This window comes from Salmo salar, chromosome ssa26, assembly GCF_905237065.1.
Source record: "Salmo salar chromosome ssa26, Ssal_v3.1, whole genome shotgun sequence".
NCBI classification, from domain to species: Eukaryota; Metazoa; Chordata; class Actinopteri; order Salmoniformes; family Salmonidae; genus Salmo; species Salmo salar.
This window is the reverse complement of record NC_059467.1, coordinates 18431803-18455466: the sequence shown is the minus strand read 5'-3', so window position 1 is coordinate 18455466 and position 23664 is coordinate 18431803. Positions and strand designations below refer to the sequence as shown.

At 46.9% G+C, this 23664-nt stretch overlaps 1 pseudogene; it reads right to left on the bottom strand.

Annotated features, from left to right (window-relative positions):
* Positions 1–86: 86 nt before the first annotated feature.
* On the bottom strand, positions 87–20549 carry LOC106587203 (AMP deaminase 3-like; annotated as a pseudogene).
* Positions 20550–23664: the final 3115 nt, after the last annotated feature.

Genomic DNA, 23664 nt, shown 5'->3' with positions numbered 1-23664 from the left:
GCTTCATAGTATTCATGTTCTAATAAACAATGTATTCCATCATCTCACAGTTTTAAATTGCTGCATGACAAAAAAAACCGGAATAATCCATGTTTAAATATCTTTATTGATAACAAAAGTAACATAATTAAAAACAGGCTATTTTCAGCATTCTGTCAACCATTAACAAGCAAGAGGTGAGAGAGCAGTATAACATCTTTGGCCACTTGTATCTCAGTGCGACTAGAGGTGAAGATATGCTTTCACATTTTTCTCTCTTGTTCAAACTCCCAACATTCAATTGGCTCATAGTTGCTTTCCAAAGTTATAGATACAGTACATTCAAATTAAATATTGCATACTCTGACCAATAGAAATGCCTGTTTTCATTCAAATTGAAAGAAAACATTCACACAAATATTTCAAGCAAATATCATACAGTGCATACAAGTACAATGTTTTGCACCTACAGTGTCCTCAACTGACTTCAGTGTCCTCCTTGGAACCTACTGCATGACATCCTGTAAAAAACAAGCACACATGGAAAGGGACAGTGGAAATGTACCATTCGTCACAGCTAAAGCAGTGTTCCAGCTCCAGAGATAAACACTCTGTCAGGTTCTGTCAACAGCTGGGACCGCCCATCACTAAGGCATGATACAGTGAGTGTTAGACATCAAAATAGAAGTGGCCAGTGTTTTTTCTCTCAGACATTGCACTTGAAACCCAAATATTTTGTAACATTACTGAACTGTGAGCAAGTGCTCTGCAGAGTGAGCCAGCCCTAGTGCAGATGATGTTGCTGCACTGTAGAAGGAAACCCTTGTACTGTGGACATACATAATTTAGACACTAAGATGTAGTTGGCTCCTACTGCTACCTCTCCAAACTATTTTTATACTGTTAAAGACATGCTCCGGAACTTTGGCGATTAATAAGTATTTATTAAACCTCCCGCTTTGGATTTGTCAATGTGTAGTTCATACATGCATGATCTATTAGCAGGATTACTGTCTTACCTCAATTATCCACGAAATGCCTAGTTTGAAAGCAACTGCTTTTCTGGAAGCTGTGCTTGGCCTACATATTCCTCCATGTGGGCCAGCCACTTAGGCATATATCTGCACATAGTACACCATTTTCGGGGACCACTTTTTCCACTTGAGCACTACTTTCAGAACTACTAGCACACATGCAGCCAGAGAAACAAGAGACACACTTATTCATTAAAACCATTGGGTTTTTTCTCCCGTGAATGCAAGAGATATCGTTGTGATGGTTGAGAGCTTACATGCATGGATTGAGCTAAATCCCATGTTATTGTGGTCACTCTGGTTGTGTGCCAATGGCCGCTTCAGTTTTCACTGCATCCACTAGGAAGCTGAGCTCATTGCACAGGGTTTCGTGGCGGTAGGCCATACGGATCTGAGCCACATTGGTCCGCCGAATGTCGTTCCCCTCAGGTCCATCCTTCAAGTAGTTGGCCCCAATAAAGTGCTTCTTCTCCTGTGCAAAATGAGTCATACAGTATTACCAGAGATTGTATATCATATAAGCTCCTTAGGTATAACCACTCCATTAGATGGGGGACAGGGGAAGGATATTTTAATGTTATTTTGCATTCATGCTATTATACACTCTTATAAAAAGGTGTTATCTAGAATGTAAAAGTTCATTGGCTGTCGCCATAGGAGAACCCTTTGAAGTACCCTTTTTGGTTCCTGGTAGAACACTTTTGGGTTTCATGTAGAATCCTTTCCACAGAGGGTTTCTACCTAGAATCAAAAGGGTTCTACCTGGAACAAAGAGGGTTTTCCTGTTGGGACAGCGAAGAACCCTTTTGGAACCCTTTTTTCTAAGAGGGTAGATATCAGTGCCCAGGGCTCTACCTGGTGAGACAGGCCACTCTGCAGCACACTGTTCCTGGCAATCTCACACACATCACAGGTGCTGAGCTTCCACAGCTGGGCCGCAATGGCATACTCCTCCATCAGTGCCTCCTACAGACAGGACACACTGTCATCAAGTACTGTCCTACAAAACAGCTATGGAACTCAGCTGGAGCTGATTTGAGCTACTATTTTCTCCAACAGTTTACCTTGGTATAGTGGAACTGCATAGGATCATCTGTTGATAGAGACACGCACAGCCCCTTGTGTAGGAACTCCCTGAGAGGGTTTTTGGAATATTCCAGGAACAAGCTGTTATTGCTCAGAGGAGACATGGCAATGGGCACCTGGGCCAGGTAGTACAGGTACTGTAGGACAGGGCTCTGTGGCAGAGAGAGACAGACACACTCAGTACATACACACAGACTCACACATACCTCGCTGTCACCTGCTCATCATACAAGGTCTCTGCTTACTGTTCAGCAGACACGGTGGATGTTAAAATGTGTCAAAAGTTGATAACTAGCTCCTGTCCCTGTGGCTGGCTCGGTTATTTTCAGTGGCTGTATTTGCATGGAGCAGGCCTGGTAGACAGGGCCTTTCTTTGTCTGTGTGCTGGTTAGGCCCACAGATAGACAGGAAAATGAAGCAAACAGTGAGGCCTGAAGGGCTGAACACTGCTACTGCATTACAATGACTAGCATTTATACAGCGAGCTTTCATGTGAGAATATTAGATAGCTTTGCATTTCTTTAGGGTCATCTCATGACATTCACTATTCATGTGAGTAGCACCTACTGTATCACATGGGAGATCAGCATGAGTGCTCCATTCAAACATGCTGGGGAGTTGAGCAATTACAGTATATTTGATGGCAAATAAGTGTGTGTAGGCTAGAGTGTGTTGAGGACAGACGATGCAGGATTCAGTATGGTAGTAGAGGACCTTCTTGAGGTTGAGGCCGTGGGCGATGTTGTCAGCGGTGAGGAAAGCAGAGACCAGGTGGGTGATGGATCCAGCCTCCCCGCAGTGTGGACGGAACTGGAAGGTGCTCAAGCCTCGTTCTCTGGAAGAGACCCAGGGAAATATTCAGTGGTCATATTCACACACAGAGCTACACAAGTGTATTATGTGGGCCTACAGTAGCATCTTCAGTGACTTTGGAGGAGCTCCTTGACCATATGTACCAGTAATTCAAGTCTGTCAGAGACTGTAATTCTATTCCTTTGTATTATCATAGGGAATTTATTTATAGATGCCTTGGTGCATTACACTGTGCAGCAATGTAGCATGCCTGCAATCAGACACCTGTTCTGCTCCCCTTGGTTGCCCTCAGGACATTCTGAAGTGTCTTACTGGAAATTCAATGAATAATAGCAACTGAACAATGGGTGTAAGACCTCCATTTTCCCCTCAGCAGCATCAGTAGAAGGACAGTTGGAACTCTCTGTTTCTCTTGAAAGAGATATAATGGTTTGGGTCCGTTACCAGAGGCCTGGGAGGGGCAGATAGCAACAGTTACTTACTTCCTCAGATTGTTGAGCACCATGATGTTGGCGTACATGTGGAAGAGGTAGTAGCTGTAGGGAGGGTTTTCATCTGCTGTCCACTGCTCAGGCTTGGGGCTCTTGTAGGAGAACATGTGGTCACTGTGCTTGGACTCATCATCCACACTGTCGAAGCCTGTCACCTGCACAGGAAAAATAGGGGTTGAATGGTGAATGGTTGACACTATCAGGATAGTTTTTGCAGGAAAATCAAAATGAATTATACTCACATATTTGAGAAATACATGTAGCTCTTTATGCTTCTGTGGATTGACTGTAGCCTCAAACAGAGGAAGGAATATGTTCTCCAACATCTTGGCAAAGTTAGTGATCAACTTCTTTGACTTGAAAATATCACTGAAAGAAGTGAAACATTTTTAAGCATGCCAAACATCTCACAAAAAGAGTACTATCTTTCATAGTAGCCATGTTACATTCTTCCTCCAGTTGAAAGTTAAATGTAACTCTTTGCCTTCAGCTGTCACTCAGGCAGCAGCACTCACTAGATCCTGGGGACTTGGATGATCCACTGCATGTTGGTAGAGTGCACTTTGTGCTGGATGAACCACTTGGAGAGGCTGTCCCATTCGTCTGCAGAGCGTCCGTAGATGGACAGACGAGGCTCAGCATGCTGGTACTTACTCTCTTCTAGGTCATGGGACACTTCCTGTCAAGGGCAAGACGTGGTAGAAAGATCAAATAAAAGAGAAGTTATCTCATCTCCAAACACCATTATTCTGGGTCTCTGTCACCTCCCATCCATCAGAGTAACACATGTGCAAATGTGTTGCTGCACATGTTGTTGTTGCATAATAATGATAGCTTATGCAACATAACATGTGTCATCAATTTGAGAGAATCAGGATGTTTTCAGTATGAATGACCTATACCTTGATAATGCGTGCAAAGTACTCTCCATCTATGAGGTTGTCTGTTTTCAGGTAGATTTCTCGGAGTTCACTGGCCCCCACTGGGTTGTACTTGGAGTTGAACTTATCGAATCTGTGAAAGGTTTGTCTGCCCTGTGGGGTGAGACACACACAGATATCTAATATTAGCTTATGGATGGTGCTAACAGATCTCCAAAACGAACACGTGTCTCTAGCTATAGATAACTATAGATAACTGAACAGCTATGGTTACACAATAAATATGTGTTATAGGGCATAACAGCTGTTCCTGTACAGTATGGATGATATACTCTTACAAAAAACACAGTATTAACACATTTTCTGTTTTCAGACGTGAAACCATATTTTCACATGTATTCAATTAAGAGTTAACACCACCGTCTAACGTGTGAGGAGAGAAACATGTTTTCACCTCACATGGTGAGGGGGTGGCAGGTAGCCTTGTGGTTAGAGCGTTGGGCCAGTAACCAAAAGGTTGCTGGATTGAATCCCCGAGCTGACAAGATAAAAATCTGTCATTCTGCCCCTGAACAAGGCTGTTAACCCACTGTTCCCCGTTGGGCAGTCATTGTAAATAAGAATTTGTTCTTAACTGATATGCCTAGTTGAATAAAATAAAAAACATGTTTTTAAAAAAAATAAAGAATTGGGGTTTCACTTGGGAAATTTCCAGGTCAAAATTGGATATGCAGTTTCACATGTGAAAATCTCACTCTCCCATGTCGAAATGCAAGTTCACATGTGAAAATCACATTTGCAGTTTCATACAGTGCCTTCGGAAAGTATTCAGACCACTTGACTTTTATTCTAAAATGGTTAAATAAAAAAATAAAAAACTCATCTACATAGAATACCCCATAATGGGAAAGCTAAAACATATATATTTTTTAAAAACTTTTTGCCAATTTCTTAAAAATGAAAAAAAAAAGAAATACCTTATTTACATAAGTATTCAGACCTTTTGCTATGAGACTCGAAGTTGAGCTCAGGTGCATCCTGTTTCCATTGATCATCCTTGAGATGTTTCTGCAACTTGAATAGAGTCCACCTGTGGGAAATTCAATTGATTGGACAGGATTTGGAAAGGCACACACCTATCTATTTAAGGTCCCACTGTTGACAGTGCATGTCAGAGCAAGAACCAAGCCATGAGGTCGAAGGAATTGGCCGTAGCGCTCCGAGACAGGATTGTGTCGAGGCACAGATCTGGTGAAGGGTACCAAAACATTTCTACAGCATTGAAGGTCCCCAAGAACACAGTGGCCTCCATCATTCTTAAATGGAAGAAGTTTGGAACCACTAAGACTCTTCCTAGAGCTACCCGCCCGGCCAAACTGAGCAACCGGGGGACATAAAAGCCCGATAAGATCCCGATGGTCACTCTGACAGAGGTCTAGAGTTCCTCTGTGGAGATGGGAGAACCTTCCAGAAGGACAACCATCTCTGCAGCACTCCACCAATCAGACCTTTATGGTATAGTGGCCAGACAGAAGCCACTCCTCAGTAAAAGGCACATGACAGCCCGCTTGGAGTTTGCCAAAAGGCACAGACTCAGACCATGAAAATTCTCTGGTCTGATGAAACCAAGATTGAACTCTTTGGCCTGAATGCCAAGCGTCACGTCTGAAGGAAACCAGGCACCGCTCATCACCTGGCCAATACCTTCCTGGTGGCAGCATCATGCTGTGGGGATGTTTTTCAGCGGCAGGGACGAGGAGACTAGTCAGGATCGAGGGAAAGGTGAACGGAGCAAAGTAATGATGGATCCTTGATGAAAACCTGCTTCAGAGCACTCAGGAACTCAGACTGACGCGAAAGTTCACCTTCCAACAGGACAACAACCCTAAGCACATAGCCAAGACAATGCAGGAGTGGCTCCGGGACAAGCCTCAATGTCCTTGAGTGGCCCAAACAGAGCCCGGACTTTAACCCGATCGAACATCACTGGGGGGACTTGTCCCGAAGCCACGCCTGCGTTGTCTTGGATGTGTGCTTAGGGTCGCTGTCCTCCCCATCGAACCTGACAGAGCTTGAGAGGATCTGCAGAGAAGAATGGTAGAAATTCCCCAAATACAGGTGTGCCAAGCATGTAGTGTCATACCCAAGAAGACTCGATGCTTTAACTGCTGTCAAATGTGCTTCAAGTACTAAGTAAAGGGTCTGAATACTTATGTAAATGTGATATTTCACATTTACGTAAGTAAATGTTTTTGCTTTGTCGTTATGGGGTATTGTGTGTAGATTGATGAGGGGGAAAAAACTATTTAATCAATTTTAGAATAAAGCTGTAATGCAACAAAATGTGAAAAAAGTCAAGGGGTCTGAATACTTTCTGAAGGCACTGTATGTGAAAACTTCCACATGATAAAAATTACAAATAATTAAAATGTGAAGTTTCACATGTAAGAAAACTTCACATGTGGAATTGCAAGTTCACATGTGGGGTTGAAATGTTATTCTGTTAACACGTTGCAGTAGCAATGTTTCCACCCCTGGAATTAGGGTGACTGCATCTAAAAATCCTAAATGTGTTACAAATTATGCGGGACATTCGCATAACAGTGGACAAAATTATTTCTCTTTTTGGGCATGTTAATGGATCACGTTCAAATGGCGACATTCACTGAGTGTACAAAACATTAAAAACACCTTCCTAATATTGAGTTGCAACCCCCTTTTGCCCTCAGAACAGCCTCAATTCGTCAGGGCATGAACTCTACAAGGTGTCGTAAGTGTTCCACAGGGATGCTGGCCTATGTTGACTCCAATGCTTCCCACAGTTGGCTGATGTCCTTTGGGTGGTTGACCAGTCTTGATACAAACGGGAAACTGAAAAACCCAGCAGCATTGCAGTTCTTGACACAAACCAGTGCGCCTGGCACCTACGACCATACCCCGTTCAAAATCACTTAAATCTTTTGTGTTGCTCTTTCACCCTCTGAATAGCACACATACACAATCAATGTCTCAATTGTCTCATGGCTTAAAAATTATTCTTTAACCTGTCTCCTCCCATTCATCCTCTATTTATTTATTTCACCTTTATTTAACCAGGTGGGCTAGTTGAGAACACGTTCTCATTTACACTGATTGAAGTGGATTTAACAAGTGACATCAATAAGGGATCATGGCTTTCACCTGGATTCACCTGGTCAGTCTATGTCATGGAAAGAGTAGGTGTTCTTAATCTTTTGTACACTCAGTGTAGTGCTGCTGTATGAAAGTCACTGCCTGTTATTAAAGGGGCAATCCTTAGCGACCACATCCATTTTTGGAGTTATGAATTAATCATATTTACCAATTGATTCTTGAAGAAGCGTCGGCTAGAGTGGTGTAAAGCTCGCTGCCATTGGACTCTGGAGCAGTGGAAACGAGTTTTCTAGAGTGATGAATCACGCTTCACCATCTGGCAGTCTGACAGAGGAATCTGGATTTGGCGGATGCCAGGAGAACGCTACCTGCCCCAATGCATACTGCCAACTGTAAAGTTTGGTGGGGGAAGAATAACAGTCTGGGGCTGTTTTTCATGGTTCGGGCTAGACCACTTAGTTCCAGTGAAGGGAAAGCTTCACTGGAACTTAGTCTTCTACAATGACATTGTAGAAGATTCAATGTTCCAAAATCTAGTGGAAAGCCTTTCCAGAGAGTGGAGGCTGTTATAGCTGCAAAGGGAGGACCAACTCCATATTAATGCCCATGATTTTGGAATGAGATGTCCGACAAGCATGTGTCCACATGCATTTGGTCATGTAGTGTATCATGGATGTACAGTCCATGCATCCGTACCGTAAGGATTTATGAGTGTGTCACGTCCTGACCAGTAGATGGAGCTATTGTATTAGTTTTGGGGTCAGGACGTGGCAGTTTTTGTATGTGAATGATTGTGTTGTTGATTGGGACTTCCAATTGAAGGCAGGTGTGTTGAGTTGCCTTTGATTGGAAGTCCTATATAGGTGTGTGTGTTTTTCTTTGGGGTTGTGGGTGGTTGTTATTGCACTGCGTTTAATAGCCTGCAGAACTGTTGCTGTTGTCACCTTTATTGTTTTGTCAAGTGGATGCTTTACTCCTTTCTTTAAATTAATTATGAGTATTCACATACCTGCTGCGCCATGGTCTTCTCTCCATGACAACTTCTGTTACAGAGTGGTTGCATTTCTCCAGCCCCAAACCTTAGCTTTTTACTGAAACTGTGGTGGGGAGACCCCTTTGTTCATGTTTTATTTTACCTTTATTTAACTAGGCAAGTCAGTTAAGAACAAACTCTTATTTTCAATGACGGCCTAGGAACAGTGCCTTGTTGCAGGAGCCGCGCGTCGGGGGGGGGTACTGTCACGACTCCCACTGAAGGTGGCGCCCCCTCCTGCTCGGGTGGCGCTCGGCGGTCGTCGTCACCGGCCTACTAGTTGCCACTGATTCCTTTTGTTTTCCCCCCTTTCTGTTATTGTTTTCACCTGTCCTTAGTTGGGTTGATTAGCGGGGCTATATTAGCTAGTTGGCCCACCTGCTCTTTGTGCGGGATTGTTTCTCTGTGTGTTGCTTTGGTACGCGCTATAATTATTTGGCGCTAGTGCATGGTTTTGCGCTCACTGTGTTTTGTCCCCTGTGTTTGGGGCACTTTGATTTTTGTGTGCGCTCAGTTCGCATTTTGGGTTGGCTGGTGTTTTTCTTGTCGAGCATTAAAAGCTATAACCCTTATCGCTGCTTCCTGCGTCTGATTCCTCCTCCACTACGCTCAAGCCCTTACAGAATCCAGCACCACCTATGGAGTCAGCAGGAGCAACTGCCAACCCCCTTCCCTCGATGGAGGAACGCGTGCTCCATCATACGTCAGTCCTCCACCGAATTGGATCCGCGATGGACCAGATGTTGGAGAGGATGGACCGTTGGGAGAGGAGTGGTCTCCTCTCTCCACCTCCGGCTCCTCCGACGCAGCCACCTCCGCCTCCCACCGCGTCTGGCTCCGGCGCGCTTCGTCTGGCGCTCCCAAGGGAGTATGATGGAGCGACGGCTGGGTGCCAGGGATTTCTGCTCCACCTCGAGCTGTACCTGGCCACCGTCAGACCTGCTCCCTCGGGGGAGGAGAGCGTGAGTGCCCTCGTTTCCTGCCTGACGGGCCGAGCTCTGGAGTGGGCCAATGCAGTCTGGAATGGTCCGGATTCGGCGAGGGATCACTATCCAGAGCGGCGGGTGAGCGGCTGTTCCACCTCAGGCAGGAGACGAGGAGCGCGCAGGACTTCGCACTGGAGTTCAGGACCTTGGCGGCTGGGGCGGGGTGGAACGACAGGGCCCCGATAGACCATTACAGGTGTAGTCTCCGGGCGGACGTCCGCAGGGAGCTAGCTTGTCGGGACACCGCTTTGTCTCTCGATGAGCTCATCGACATGTCTATCCGACTGGACAATCTGCTGGCTGCCCGCGGGCGTTCGGAAAGGGTCCTGTCCGTGCCACCTCGTGCACCCCCACCCCTACTCCTATGGAGTTAGGGGGGGCCGTGCCGAGGGGTACCGGAGGAGGTGGCTCCTCCTACACCAGCTGTGGTCGGAGAGGACACACGGCCGACCGGTGCTGCAGGAGTCAATCTGGGAGTCGAGAGGGCAGGCAGAACACTTTTCGGTCACCCCAGGTGAGTCAGCACCAAACTCACCCAGAACCCCCTGTTGGTCACGTGTTCTTATTAATTTTGTTTTCTGATTTTTCTCCCCCTTCCCAGCATAGGGCGCTAGTCGATTCAGGCGCAGCTGGGAACTTTATCGATCGCGGACTCGCCATTAAGCTGGGCATTCCGCGAGTGCCGATAGATTCCCCCTTCCCCGTGCACTCCCTAGATAGCCGGCCATTAGGGTCAGGGCTGGTCAGGGAGGCCACGGTTCCACTGGACAAGGTAACGCAGGGGAATCATAAGGAACGGATTAGTTTCTTTCTTATCGATTCGCCTGCGTTTCCGGTGGTGCTGGGGTCCCCTGGCTGGCTGATCACAATCCCTGTATTTCGTGGAAACAGGGGGTTCTCCAGGGGTGGTCAGAGGAGTGTTCAGGGAGATGTCTAGGAGTTTCCATAGGTGCCACGTCGGTGGAGAGTCCAGACCAGGTGTCCACCGTGCGCATTCCTCCTGAATACACCGATTTGGCGATCGCTTTTTGTAAAAAGAGGGCAACCAAATTACCACCTCATCGACAGGGGGATTGTGCGATAGATCTCCAGGTTAACGCTGCGCTTCCCAAGAGTTACGTGTACCCCTTGTCACAGGAGGAGACGGTGGCTATGGAGACATATGTTACGGAATCTCTGGCACAGGGGTACATTCGGCCCTCCATCTCACCCGTCTCCTCGAGTTTCTTTTCTGTGAAGAAAAAGGAGGGAGGTCTGCGTCCGTGCATTGATTACAGAGGTCTAAATGCTATCACGGTGGGGTTTAGTTACCTGCTACCTCTCATCGCTACGGCGGTGGAATCATTTCACGGAGCAAGATTCTTCACAAAACTGGATCTCAGGAGCGCGTATAACATGGTGCGTATTAAGGATGGAGACGAGTGGAAAACCCCGTTTAGTACCACATCGGGCCATTATGAGTACCTCGTCATGCCGTATGGGTTAAAGAATGCTCCAGCCGTCTTTCAATCCTTTGTAGACGAGATTCTCAGGGACCTGCATGGGCAGGGCGGGGTTGTCTATATCGATGATATTCTGATATATTCCGCCACCCGCGCCGCACATGTGTCCCTGGTACGCAAGTTGCTTGGGAGACTGCTGGAGTATGACCTATATGTCAAGGCTGAGAAGTGTGTGTTCTCCAAACGACCCGTCTCCTTCCTGGGTTATCGCATTTCCACCACGGGGGTGGTGATGAGTGTGACCGCGTTAAGGCCATGAGTAATTGGCTGACTCCAACCACGGTGAAGGAGGTGCAGCGGTTCTTAGGGTTTGCCAATTACTACCGGAGGTTTATCTGGGGTTTTGGCCAGGTAGCGGCTCCCATTACCTCACTGCTGAAGGGGGGGCCGGTGCGTTTGCGGTGGTCGACTGAGGCGGACGTAGCCTTCAAGAGGTTGAAGGTGCTGTTCACCGAAGCACCCGTGTTGGCGCACCCGGACCCCTCTCTAGCATTCATAGTGGAGGTGGACGCATCCGAGGCTGGGGTGGGTGCCGTGCTATCACAGCGCTCGGGTACGCCACCGAAACTGCTTTCTTTTCGAAGAAGCTCAGTTCGGCGGAGCGTAACTATGATGTGGGGGACAGGGAGTTGTTAGCGGTGGTAAAAGCCTTGAGGGTGTGGCGACACTGGCTTGAGGGGGCTAAGCACCCCTTTCTCATCTGGACCGACCATCAGAATCTGGAGTATATCCGGGCAGCTAGGAGACTGAATCCGCGTCAGGCAAGGTGGGCCATGTTCTTAACCCGTTTTAGGTTCACTATTTCCTATAGGCCAGGCTCCCTGAACCCGAGGGCCGACGCGCTGTCCCGTCTCTATGACACTGAGGACCGGCCCATCGATCCGACTCCCATTATTCCAGCTTCTAGGCTGGTGGCACCGGTGGTATGGGAGGTGGACTCGGACATCGAGCGGGCGTTAGTATTGGAACCTGTGCCTTCACAGTGTCCCGTGGGTCGCATGTACGTGCCGCTCGGTGTCCGTAATCAGTTGATTCGGTGGGCTCACACTCTACCCTCTTCGGGTCATCCTGGTGTGGCGAGGACAGTGCGGGGTCTCAGGGGAAAGTACTGTTGGCCCACCTTGGCTAAGGACGTGAGGTTCTATGTCTCTTCCTGTTCGGTGTGCTCCCAGAGTAAGGCTCCTAGGCATCTCCCGAGAGGGAAGTTACAGCCCCTCCCCGTTCCACAACGTCCATGGTCGCACCTGTCAGTAGACTTCCTGACAGATCTCCTCCCCGTCTCAGGGGAGCACTACGATCCTGGTGGTTGTGGATCGGTTTTCAAAGTCCTGCCGTCTCCTCCCGTTGCCCGGTCTCCCTACGGCCCTGCAGACTGCGGAGGCCCTATTTACCCACGTCTTCCGGCACTACGGGGTGCCGGAGGACATTGTCTCTGATCGAGGTTCCCAGTTCACATCCAGGATCTGGAAGGCGTTTATGGAGCGTCTGGGGGTCTCGGTCAGTTTGACCTCTGGTTATCACCCCGAGAGTAATGGGCAGGCGGAGAGGGTGAACCAGGAGGTGGGCAGGTTTCTGCGGTCGTATTGCCAGGATCGGCCAGGGGAGTGGGCGAGGTACATTCCTTGGGCGGAGTTAGCCCAGAACTCACTTCGTCACTCCTCCACTAACCTGTCACCCTTTCAGTGTGTTTTGGGTTACCAGCCGGTCCTGGCACCATGGCACCAGAGCCAGAACGAGGCTCCTGCGGTGGAGGAATGGGTACCGCGCTCCAAGGAGACCTGGAGAGCCGTCCAGGAATCCCTGAAGCAAGCCAGTGGATGGCAGAAGAGGAGTGCTGACCGCCACCGCAGTGAGGCCCCCATGTTCGTACCGGGGGACAGGGTCTGGCTCTCGACCCGGAACCTGCCCCTCCGTTTGCCCTGCCGGAAGCTGGGGCCGCAGTGTGTGGGGCCCTTCAAAGTCCTGAGGAGGATAAACGAGGTGTGTTATAGGTTACAACTCCCTTCCTATTACCGTATTAACCCCTCGTTTCATGTGTCTCTCCTCAGACCGGTGGTAGCTGGTCCCGTACAGGAAGGTGAGGTGCCGGAGGTCCTTCCGCTCCCTCTGGACATCGGGGGGTCCCCGGCGTACAGCATACGGGCCATCCTGGACTCGAGACGCCGGGTGAGGGGCCTGCAGTACCTCATGGACTGGGAGGGGTACGGCCCGGAGGAGAGGTGCTGGGTACCGGCGGAGGACGTCTTGGACCCATCCATGTTGAAGGATTTCCATCGCCTCCGTCCGGATCGCCCTGCACCTCGCCCTCCGGGTCGCCCTCCGGGTCGCCCTCGAGGCCGGTGTCGGCGCGCTGCAGGAGCCGCGCGTCGGGGGGGTACTGTCACGACTCCCACTGAAGGTGGCGCCCCCTCCTGCTCGGCTGGCGCTCGGCGGTTGTCGGCCTACTAGTTGCCACTGATTCCTTTTGTTTGCCCCCTTTCTGTTATTGTTTGCACCTGTCCTTAGTTGGGTTGATTAGATGGGCTATATTAGCTAGTTGGCCCGCCTGCTTCCTGTGCGGGATTGTTTCTCTGTGTGTTGCTTTGGTACACGCTGTAATTATTTTGCGCTAGTGCATGGTTTTGCGCTCACTGTGTTTTGGGCACTTAGATTTTTGTGTGCGCTCAGTTCACATTTTGGGTTGGCTGGTGTTTTGCTTGTTGAGCATTAAAAGCTATAACCCTTATCGCTGCTTCCTCCTCCACTACGCCCAAGCCTTACACTTGTTCAGGGGCAGAACAACAGATTTGTACCTCCTTAGCTCGGGGATTTGAACTTGCAACCTTTCGGTTACTAGTCCAACACTCTAACCCCTAGGCTACCCTGCCGCCCCCTGTTTCAATTAAGGATTGCCATGTGAAACTTCACACGTGTCTGAACCACTTTTTTCACCTTTTTACATTTGTTTTTCTTTGTAAGGGTATTTATGACGGCAGGAGAAATAGATAGAGGGAGGGTCTTACAGCATGTACATCCAGGGAGTCCACAGTGAGGTCATAGGGGTCCATGTTGAGGTGTTCAAACACCTCTCTAAGGGTCAGCTTCCGCCCGCCCTTCTCCAGCACCACACGGTCTGCCTCCGTCTTGTAGGTGGTCTGGATGAAGTTTAGAAGGTGCTTCTGGGACATGCAGGCAGCTGCATGGATGTGTGTGTCCACCTGGGGAAAGAGACATCACAGTCGGAAAGTGGACAAATCAGATTTAGTGATGGACTTTCACATTTTTTGATGACAAATTTTGCTTTCACATTCAAGTCTTGCCTTTCTGACATTGTAGAAGTCTCTGTGTGGAACACCCTTAAGTTCCTTTAGCTCAGCCATCTCATTGAGCATTTCATGCAGGTAGAACTTTGAGCCCAGGAAGTTCAGGCGTCTGTGACAATAGGTCTTCCTGTAAAGCATGTTAGTTATGCAGAGACAAAAATAAAGCTCCATTACACAGTGGTGAGTTCAGGAAGTGGTGGTCACTCACGTGGGTCCATCAACGATCATGGCCAGCACATGGCTGAGGTCTATGGCGAAGGTCTCCAGGTCAGGGTAGGGCAGGCTGCGGGGCCTGTTCTGACTTAGAGCCTCTGCATTCTCATACACATACACTATGCCATCTTTTGTCTGCAGCTCATAGCTCAGGTTGTCTGGGATATTCTCAATGCTGTAAGGGTCCTCCCCTCTTCCCTAGGGCAAGGGCAGACATCTGTGGGGAGACCAGTATGACTGACATAGACTCTAATACAATGGACTCCACTTGTACAGGACGTTAAGAACACATTATGTACATATAGTTAATTTATGGGCACTGTTTGAGTATACACTGAGTGTACAAAACATTATGACCACCATGAAATAGACTGACCAGGGGAATCCAGGGGAAATTATTATTGATTATTGATGTCACTTGTTAAATCACTTGTTAAATCCGCTTGAGATAATTGAGACATGAATTGTGTATGTGTGCCATTCAGAGGGTGAATGGGAAAGACAAAATATTTAAGTGTCTTTGAACAAGGTATGGTATTAGGAGCCAGGCGCATCAGTTTGTGTCAAGAACTGCAACACTGCTTGGTTTTTCACACTCAACAGTTTCCCGTGTGTATCAAGAATGGTCCACCACCCAAAGGACATCTAGCCAACTTGACACAACTGTGGGAAACACTGGAGTCAACATTGGCAAGCATCCCTGTGGAACGCTTTCAACACCTTATAGAGTCCATGCCCCGACGAATTGAGGCTGTTCTGAGAGCAAAAGGGGGGTGCAACTCAATATTAGGAAGGTGTTCTTAATGTTTTGTACACTCAGTGTATACCTGGTAGAACCTCGTCCTCTTCCTTCCACGTCTGGTTCTCAGCGCTGCGGAGGAACTGAGCGACGGTCCGTGGAAAGCGATGGTAGGCCAGTCTGGAGTACTTCTCCCTAATGAACAGGGCTTTCATCAGGGTTTTTGCTGCCTGTTCATAGTCCTCTACTGTGATCTGGGGAGAGTAGAGAGCTGTCATTACTAGTCTTACCACATGGCTTTCCATTTCATCCTGTGGACTCTCTACCACAAAAAATTATTCCTAACCACCTGGGAATTTAAAGTCATAACAAAGTACCACTTTTATTATTTAAATGATCAAACTTGTATTTTGACAGGGAGTCATGCTGAGTCCAAGTTCTCTTTTACAGATGAACCAAAAACATCAATATACACTATACACATAAATATTCACATCAATACACGAAAAGCAAAACACAATCATTACTGTCCCATTTCATTGCAACTCTTCCAGTATGCAGTGAAATACTGCATGAGTTGTGTATGAACTGTATGCCACCTGCTTGGAGCACTTACACCAGCGCAGTAGTCTCCACTGATGGTGACCCTCTGGTACTCGGGGCAGTTCTCTGGAAGTGAGGAGCAGGTGGAGGAGGGTGAGAGGAATGGGGTCACCACAGAACGGGCCCACTCTGCAGTCACAGGGATCTGCAGGACCTGCAACGATGCTGACTGTGAACGGATCATCTTGAAACTCTTCTTCCTGGAAAGCAAACATTCTTATAAATACTTAACACTCCAGAACTGAATTGATCAGCTAGTTTAGATTCCATGAGGTCCTGTATTGTTGAGGGCTAGACTCACCTCTTGGCGCTCTCTTCTGAATGCTGCTCTGCCAGCTCTTTGAGCAGCTCCCTCTCCTTGGCCTGGTGCAGGCCGATGGGACAGTCCTCAGGGACGGTGAACATGGACAGGGCATCCTTAGTGTCCTCCTCCTTCAGCGCTGACGCATACACCTTCTCAGCCAGCAGACGTGTCTCCTCATCCACCTCACTCAGCGTGATCTTAGGGAATTGTCTCGGCATGTCTGTAAAAACACCAGCAGTAGTGTAGCAGCTTAGTATAAACACTGTACAGATACAGTATGTACAGTTGAAGTCGGAAGTTTACATACACCTTAGCCAAATACATCAGTTTCACAATTCCTGACATTTAATCCTAGTAAAAATTCCCTGTCTTAGGTCAGTTAGGATCACCACTTTATTTTAAGAATGTGAAATGTCAGAATAATAGTAGAGAGAATGATATATTTCAGATTTTATTTCTTTCATCACATTCCCAGTGGGTCAGAAGTTTATGTACACTCAATTAGTATTTGGTAGCATTGCCTTTAAATTGTTTAACTTGGGTCAAACGTTTTGGGTAGCCTTCCACAAGCTTCCCACAATAAGTTTGGTGAATTTTGGCCCATTCCTCCTGACAGAGCTGGTGTAGGTTTGTAGGCCTCCTTGCTCGCACACGCTTTTTCAGTTCTGCCCACAAATTTTCTATAGGATTGAGGTCAGGGATTTGTGATGGCCACTCCAATACCTTGACTTTGTTGTCCTTAAGCCATTTTGCCACAACTTTGGAAGTATGCTTAGGGTCATTGTCCATTTGGAAGACCCATTTACAACCAAGCTTTAACTTCCTGACTGATGTCTTGAGATGTTGCTTCAAAATATCCACATAATTTCCCTGCCTCATGATGCCATCTATTTTGTGAAGTGCACCAGTCCCTCCTGCAGCAAAGCACCCCCACAACATGATGCTCCCACCCCCATGCTTCACGGTTGGGATGGTGTTCTTCGGCTTGCAAGCATCCCCCTTTTTCCTCCAAACATAACTGTTATAGTGTGGACACTATATAAATAATTACATGGTTATTATTGGCATTGACCGTGACCTTTCCCCTTTGATGATGTCATCACTAAGAGTCAGATCTGTGCAATGTGATTCTACCACCGGTTGAGTGGGCTAGATAGTTCTGCTATTTTTGTACCGTTTGTACCTGGCTGTACACCTTTTAGTTATTGGGTTGAAAGTAAAGGAAAGTAATATTGAAATGCGTGTGGGCATTCCTTGTCAAGTTACTACAATAACGATGGTCATTATGGCCAAACAGTTCACTTTTTGTTTCATTTTTTATGGCGGTTTTGGAGCAGTGGCTTCTTCCTTGCTGAGCGGCCTTTCAGGTTATGTCAATATAGGACTGTTTTACTGTGGATATAGATACTTTTCTACCTGTTTCCTCCAGCATCTTCACAAGGTCCTTTGCTGTTGTTCTGGGATTGATTTGCACTTTTCGCACCAAAGTACATTCATCTCTAGGAGACAGAATGCATCTCCTTCCTTAGCGGTATGATGGCTGTGTGGTCCCATGCTGTTTATACTTGCGTACTATTGTTTGTACAGATGAACGTGGTACCTTCAGGCATTTGGAAATTGCTCCAAGGATGAACCAGACTTGTGGAGGTCTACAATTTTTTTTCCGAGGGCTTGGCTGATTTCTTTTGATTTTCCCATGATGTCAAGCAAAGAGGCACTGAGTTTGAAGGTAGACCTTGAAATACATCCACAGGTACACCTCCAATTGACAGAAATGATGTCAATTAGCCTATCAGAAGCTTCTAAAGCCATGACATCATTTTCTGGAATTTTCCAAGCTGTTTAAAGGCACAGTCAACATAGTGTATGTAAACTTCTGACCCACTGGAATTGTGATAAAGTGAATTATAAGTTAAATAATCTGTCTGTAAACAATTGTTGGAAAAATTACTTGTGTCATGCACAAAGTAGATTTCCTAACCGACTTGCCAAAACTATAGTTTGTTAACAAGAAATTTGTGGAGTGGTTGAAAAACGAGTTTTAATGACTCCAACCTAAGTGTATGTAAACTTCCGACTTCAACTGTACACACTTCGGCGTTTTGGAGGGGTTAGATTGGAGTTTTGTTATTGTAGGTGGTGGAGCTGCCACCTAATTCGTCCCCAAAAATAGCTGCCATTTCCAGCGTTTCTATCCACTCAGAACTCAAATCTGCTTTGTCATCACGACACCTCACTGCCATGACGTCCCTCTGCTATAAGCATTGCTTTGCATATTCACCTAGTATTAACAGAGAGCTATTAGCACAATGTGTTAGCTAATATTAGATCTATTAGCATATATTCGTTTATTTGCTTAGCAGAGTTACCTCGAGGCGAGGCAAAACAACCACCATGACAGATTGACAAATTGTGACGTACTGCAATCTCCTTTTGAAATGACTCTGGTAAGCGGATCCTTGAGCACTTGTGACCGACATAAATACTGACAAATGATCACGTTACATCCAACATGCTAACCGTACTTGCCTCCGAGACAATATGCTATTTTCACTTATGACCTTTAGGGTCAATGCCAGGCCCCGTACTATCCTCTCTGAGGACAACATAGAGACAGGGTAGAGAATGACATCAGGTTAGTGTTTATCTTATTCATAGACTGTCTGCTGAGTGAATTGTACTGTCAGAGGTCATCTTATTACCCCTGGGATTTAATGAAGTTTTAATTCCCAGCTGTTCCATCATTCTTTTCATTTTTCTGAAGACCAGAGTGTCTGCAGTTGTACACTCAGGCTGCAACGATGTTGTTTATACTGTTTCATGGACGTGTTTGTTTGTCATGTATCAAGATGAGGCTAGGGACACAAATCTTGAGCTGGCAGATTACATTGAAAATCTGCTGTCTTAAGTGGCTCAACATGATTTTCAAAATCGAAAACTCGACTTATACAGTATGACTGCCATTTTGATTTCTCTCCAGACACATACCAGCTCTATTCCTTTCAGGTTTATGGTCCTAATCCTAATAACCTGTGTAAACGTGACAGTAACCGTTGTACTGTAGACTTTATAGCCCAGTGTCTGATTGTCGGTCACTGGTCCAGTAACCACACTGTTGTCCCATTTAGGGACCTGTCTGCACCGACAGATCAAGTGACCGAACCGCGAGGGGTTTGTTGATACCCCAAATGACATAAAACCCAATCCACCCAGGCAACACTGTGGCCATACAGACCTGGTGCCCCTGAGAGAAAAGCTCTGGTGTCATCAGTGACAGAGTAATGTCAAAGCTCCATTCTGCCAAGCCTTTCCAAGAGGGCTGCCATTCCTGGCAAAATTCTGTGCCACAAACACCCCACTGCTCACCCTAAGCCACTTCCAAGAACAGCTTTGTGGATCAAACTAGCGCCTGTCCACTGCCCACTGCACTGCAGACAGACAGAGAGAGCAGCACATTACAGCAAAGACCACAGGTGAACTCTGAAAGCTGAGAGAGTTTCTGTGAAGCAGCAGCAGCATTGATTAATAGATGGGTTCTCATAAATAATTTAGCACCGATTCTTCCTCTCAATGAATTGGAGTGCTGCCTCACTCTCACACACACGCGCACACACACACACACACACACACACACACACTGTCTCTCTCTCTCTCTCTCTCTCTCTCTCTCTCTCTCTCTCTCTCTCTCTCTCTCTCAGTCTCTCTGCTTATACTGCTGCCTCAGCATCAGTTATACATCATTTTCTCAGTCAGAGACACCCACAAGCCATCAGTATTCCTCCCAGAGTAATAGCCATCTCATTTCCATCACACGTTATGAACTTTAACACACTCTCTCAAACAGCAACACAATAGTTTCCGAGGCTCTAGCTGCTAGAACAGTATGTAGTGTACCTTAACTCGTTATCGTCTGCGTGACTTACCTTCTGGTCTGTTCACAGCCATCGCTCTGTGCTGTACAGTCTCCACTGGGAGTCCTGATGATGGAAATCTCAGCTAGGATCACAGTGTCTCTGTACAGGCTCTCTGCGGTAGAGACTGGCTAACAGGCTGGTCGCCTGACTCTGACGGGCTGGCTTGCGATGTGGGTCGGTCCCACTCTGAGCCTGCCGTGGTTAAAGACCGCGGTTCTGTTTTCTTTGAGTGTCCTTCTCTATCTATTTTAAGAAGCCATTGGCATCATGTCGACAGAGCCACTAATCCTTGGGATATGTCACAACTGGCTGTCAACAAAGAGAGAGTCCAGAGGCGAGCCACCGGCGCTCCCCTCTGCTGGCTGGGCTCACACACACTCACACACAAACACTCCTCATACACTCCTCTCCACATTTGGGACAGTGATAAATCACAAGCTGGTAGCAGCAGCCTTCCTCCTTAAGGAGCCAGATAGCAAGCTATGCAGCCGTTGCAAGTATTGTAAACATTACCCAGGCAGCCCTGATTGAGAGGACTGCCGCTGCGCAGCCATGCATCACTGCTTTGCCTCGGAGCCTCGACAGTCCCGCCCACACACTTAATCTCAGCTCTGACTGACCTTGGTTTAGGTGCATAGTGTTAGAATGAATAATTCTGCTGTAGTTCTCTGGCATCATGTCAGTCAGGCTGATGGGTAATCATCCTCAGTAAAGGATCAGACTACCTCACACTCTAACATCACCCAATTAGAATAGGTGATGACAAAACAGTGACCCACAAGCCCATATTTACCCATGCACACACTGTCCTTCATGTTCATGTTCAAAGCTGCCAATTTGAAACCATATAGGACCCTCTACCCTGATCTGTGTGATTTCAGTCCAGGCTGATCCTATCTGACACTGGCTTCGGCAGAGACACTCACATAGATTGTAGTGTATGCTGTGAACACATGACATAGGACTCCATTCCCTACCTGGTATTGGTGTTGTTCAGCGTTCCCAGTAGAGCTCCAGAAAGAGAGCTGTAGGACAGATTCAACTCAGTGTTGTCGATAAGGTCCTGTTGTTTCCCCCAATGGACAACTGCTGCAGCTCTGATTACCCCCACATGACTACAACTCACATCCCAGCTGCCTCTGCTCAGACGCACACACACACACACACACACACACACACACACACACACACACACACACACACACACACACACACACACACACACACACACACACACACACACACACACACACACACATACCAACATGCAGGTCACAATGTTAACAATCCGTGTTTATTTTTACCTGGCCTGTTGAGGTTGACTGTCTAATGCCTCACAGCAGAATGATTTACAGTATCTTTGGACAGCAACAATGTCATTCAGCTTGCTCTATATTTCATTCAGAGCCTCATTACATGGAGAAATAATGTTGTTCTACATTGGAGCTGACTTCCTATTATTGATCTGCACATCTGGTTTTGGGAGCATTAGATCATATGACCGAGGGGACTTCTGCTGCAGCTCCATAGAGAGCATTACAGGAGATTAATGTAGGTACAGACACAGTCTGATCTCAATGGTTCCCCCTCTGCACTGATGTACTTATGATAGTGGGATGTGGGGACTGAGAGACAGAGAGAATGAGAGAGAACTGAGCCATGATCATGTTGAGCTACGTTGTTCTAATCCTCTGTACGTTCCAGGAAGCCCCTTTGAGTCTGCAAGGGGCATTTTGATACCATGATGTTAGCACATTGGAGCAAAAAGGAATTTGAGCATCTCCTGAATGGGTTGTTTCCTAATGGTCTAGTCATTGTATCCCTGCTATCTTCCTGTCTGTGTTGGATCATTTACCGTAGTGCTCCCTGTCCCTGGGCAGCCATTAGTAGTTCTCAAACACAGCTGCACACACTGTTTTTATCATGTCCTCTCTGGGCTCTCTCAGACACCAGCCTGTTGTCACTGGTGCGGGTCCAGTCCTGAATTACTGTACCTTCTGTCAAAGACACCTCTATAAGAGAAGGTCAACTACATCGCTGTCAGTCTGTGTATGAGAAATACACTTATCACCCTGGCTAAAGATATTTTAAGAGAGTACAGTACAGTAGATCAACATTTATGAGCACTGGATGGAGTGGTGTTGTTTTATTTATAGGGCTGATGTCTACATGTCTGAGGGTCTACATGTCTGAGGGTCTACATGTCTGAGGGTATACATGTCTGAGGGTCTACATGTCTGAGGGTCTACATGTCTGAGGGTATACATGTCTGAGGGTCTACATGTCTGAGGGTATACATGTCTGAGGGTCTACATGTCTGAGGGTCTACATGTCTGAGGGTATACATGTCTGAGGGTCTACATGTCTGAGGGTATACATGTCTGAGGGTCTACATGTCTGAGGGTCTACATGTCTGAGGGTCTACATGTCTGAGGGTCTACATGTATGAGGGTCTACATGTATGAGGGTCTACATGTCTGAGTGAGAGAGCACGTGAAAGATTGAGTGAATGAATAAGCCTGAGAGAGGGAGAGAAAAGGAGAGAGGGGGAGGAGGGTGAGAGCAAGCTTACCGTTTCCCAAGCAGGGGCTTGACTGCTGCTTTAGCAGAGGGATGTCTCCTCTCCTCATCTTCCTCACAGTGTTTGGGCCTGGGAGAGAAAAACAAAACAGTGCAGTCATGCACGAGCGCAACGCAGCTTTACCCAGAGTGTTCCTCAGACACAATTGGATGGGCCTTTAACGCATTTACATTAGTCTCATAGCTTCGACAGATCGATGCTGATAAACATACAAGTCATTTATCACTTTGATATGATCTTAGACAGAGAAACTGGAGAAGACAGCAAGTTGCTGAATCAGTAAGAATATGTAAGAAACACAATGTACATTCAATATGTAGCATATCACCAACACATGTCAATGATCCATCATTTGAGTCTTTGTGAGATACAATAACATCTTTAGACCATAGCTGTTCACTCACCTCCTCTGTCTCCGTGCCTCCGTACCTTCTGCAGTCAGGCAGACTATATGAACTCTGGAAGTTCCCTCAGAGAAAACCCTCTGTCATTTTCTGCTCCTGTGGTGGTAAGGAGATAACTCGCTCATCGCCCTCCAGTGCACAAGACACCATCCTTAACTCTTTCACTGCCGCTGCATAGCAAATGACATAGAGTGAAGTGTTCATTCTTACTACTTATCCAGAATGCAAATGACTACCAGTTGGTCATAAGTCACATAGGTTACACTACCATTGTTGTCGTCTCACCGTCCCTCTCTGCATATTCTACTGCTGCCCCCCAGTTTAGCAACTCCCTCTTCGGTCTGAGATAAACTGAAAAAGAGGTGCTGACATTTTGCAAAGAGCATATTGTTAAACATCAGTACTTTGTGAAGAGTCCTCTTTCAGCTGTAGACCCAGAGGGCCCTCATGTGGAGGATTTGTTATTGCAGGATATTGGGGTGAGATTAGCCTGGTCCCAGATCTGGTATCATGTCAACTCCATGGCATGACCAGGAGTGGCAACGAGTGGCATGATGACATAAACAGACTGGTACCCATGCTAGGGAAAGATATGATGCTGCCAAGATGTCAACCTTCCTGTAACTCTAACTACAACCTCATGAATTGTAGATGTTTTTGGATAATA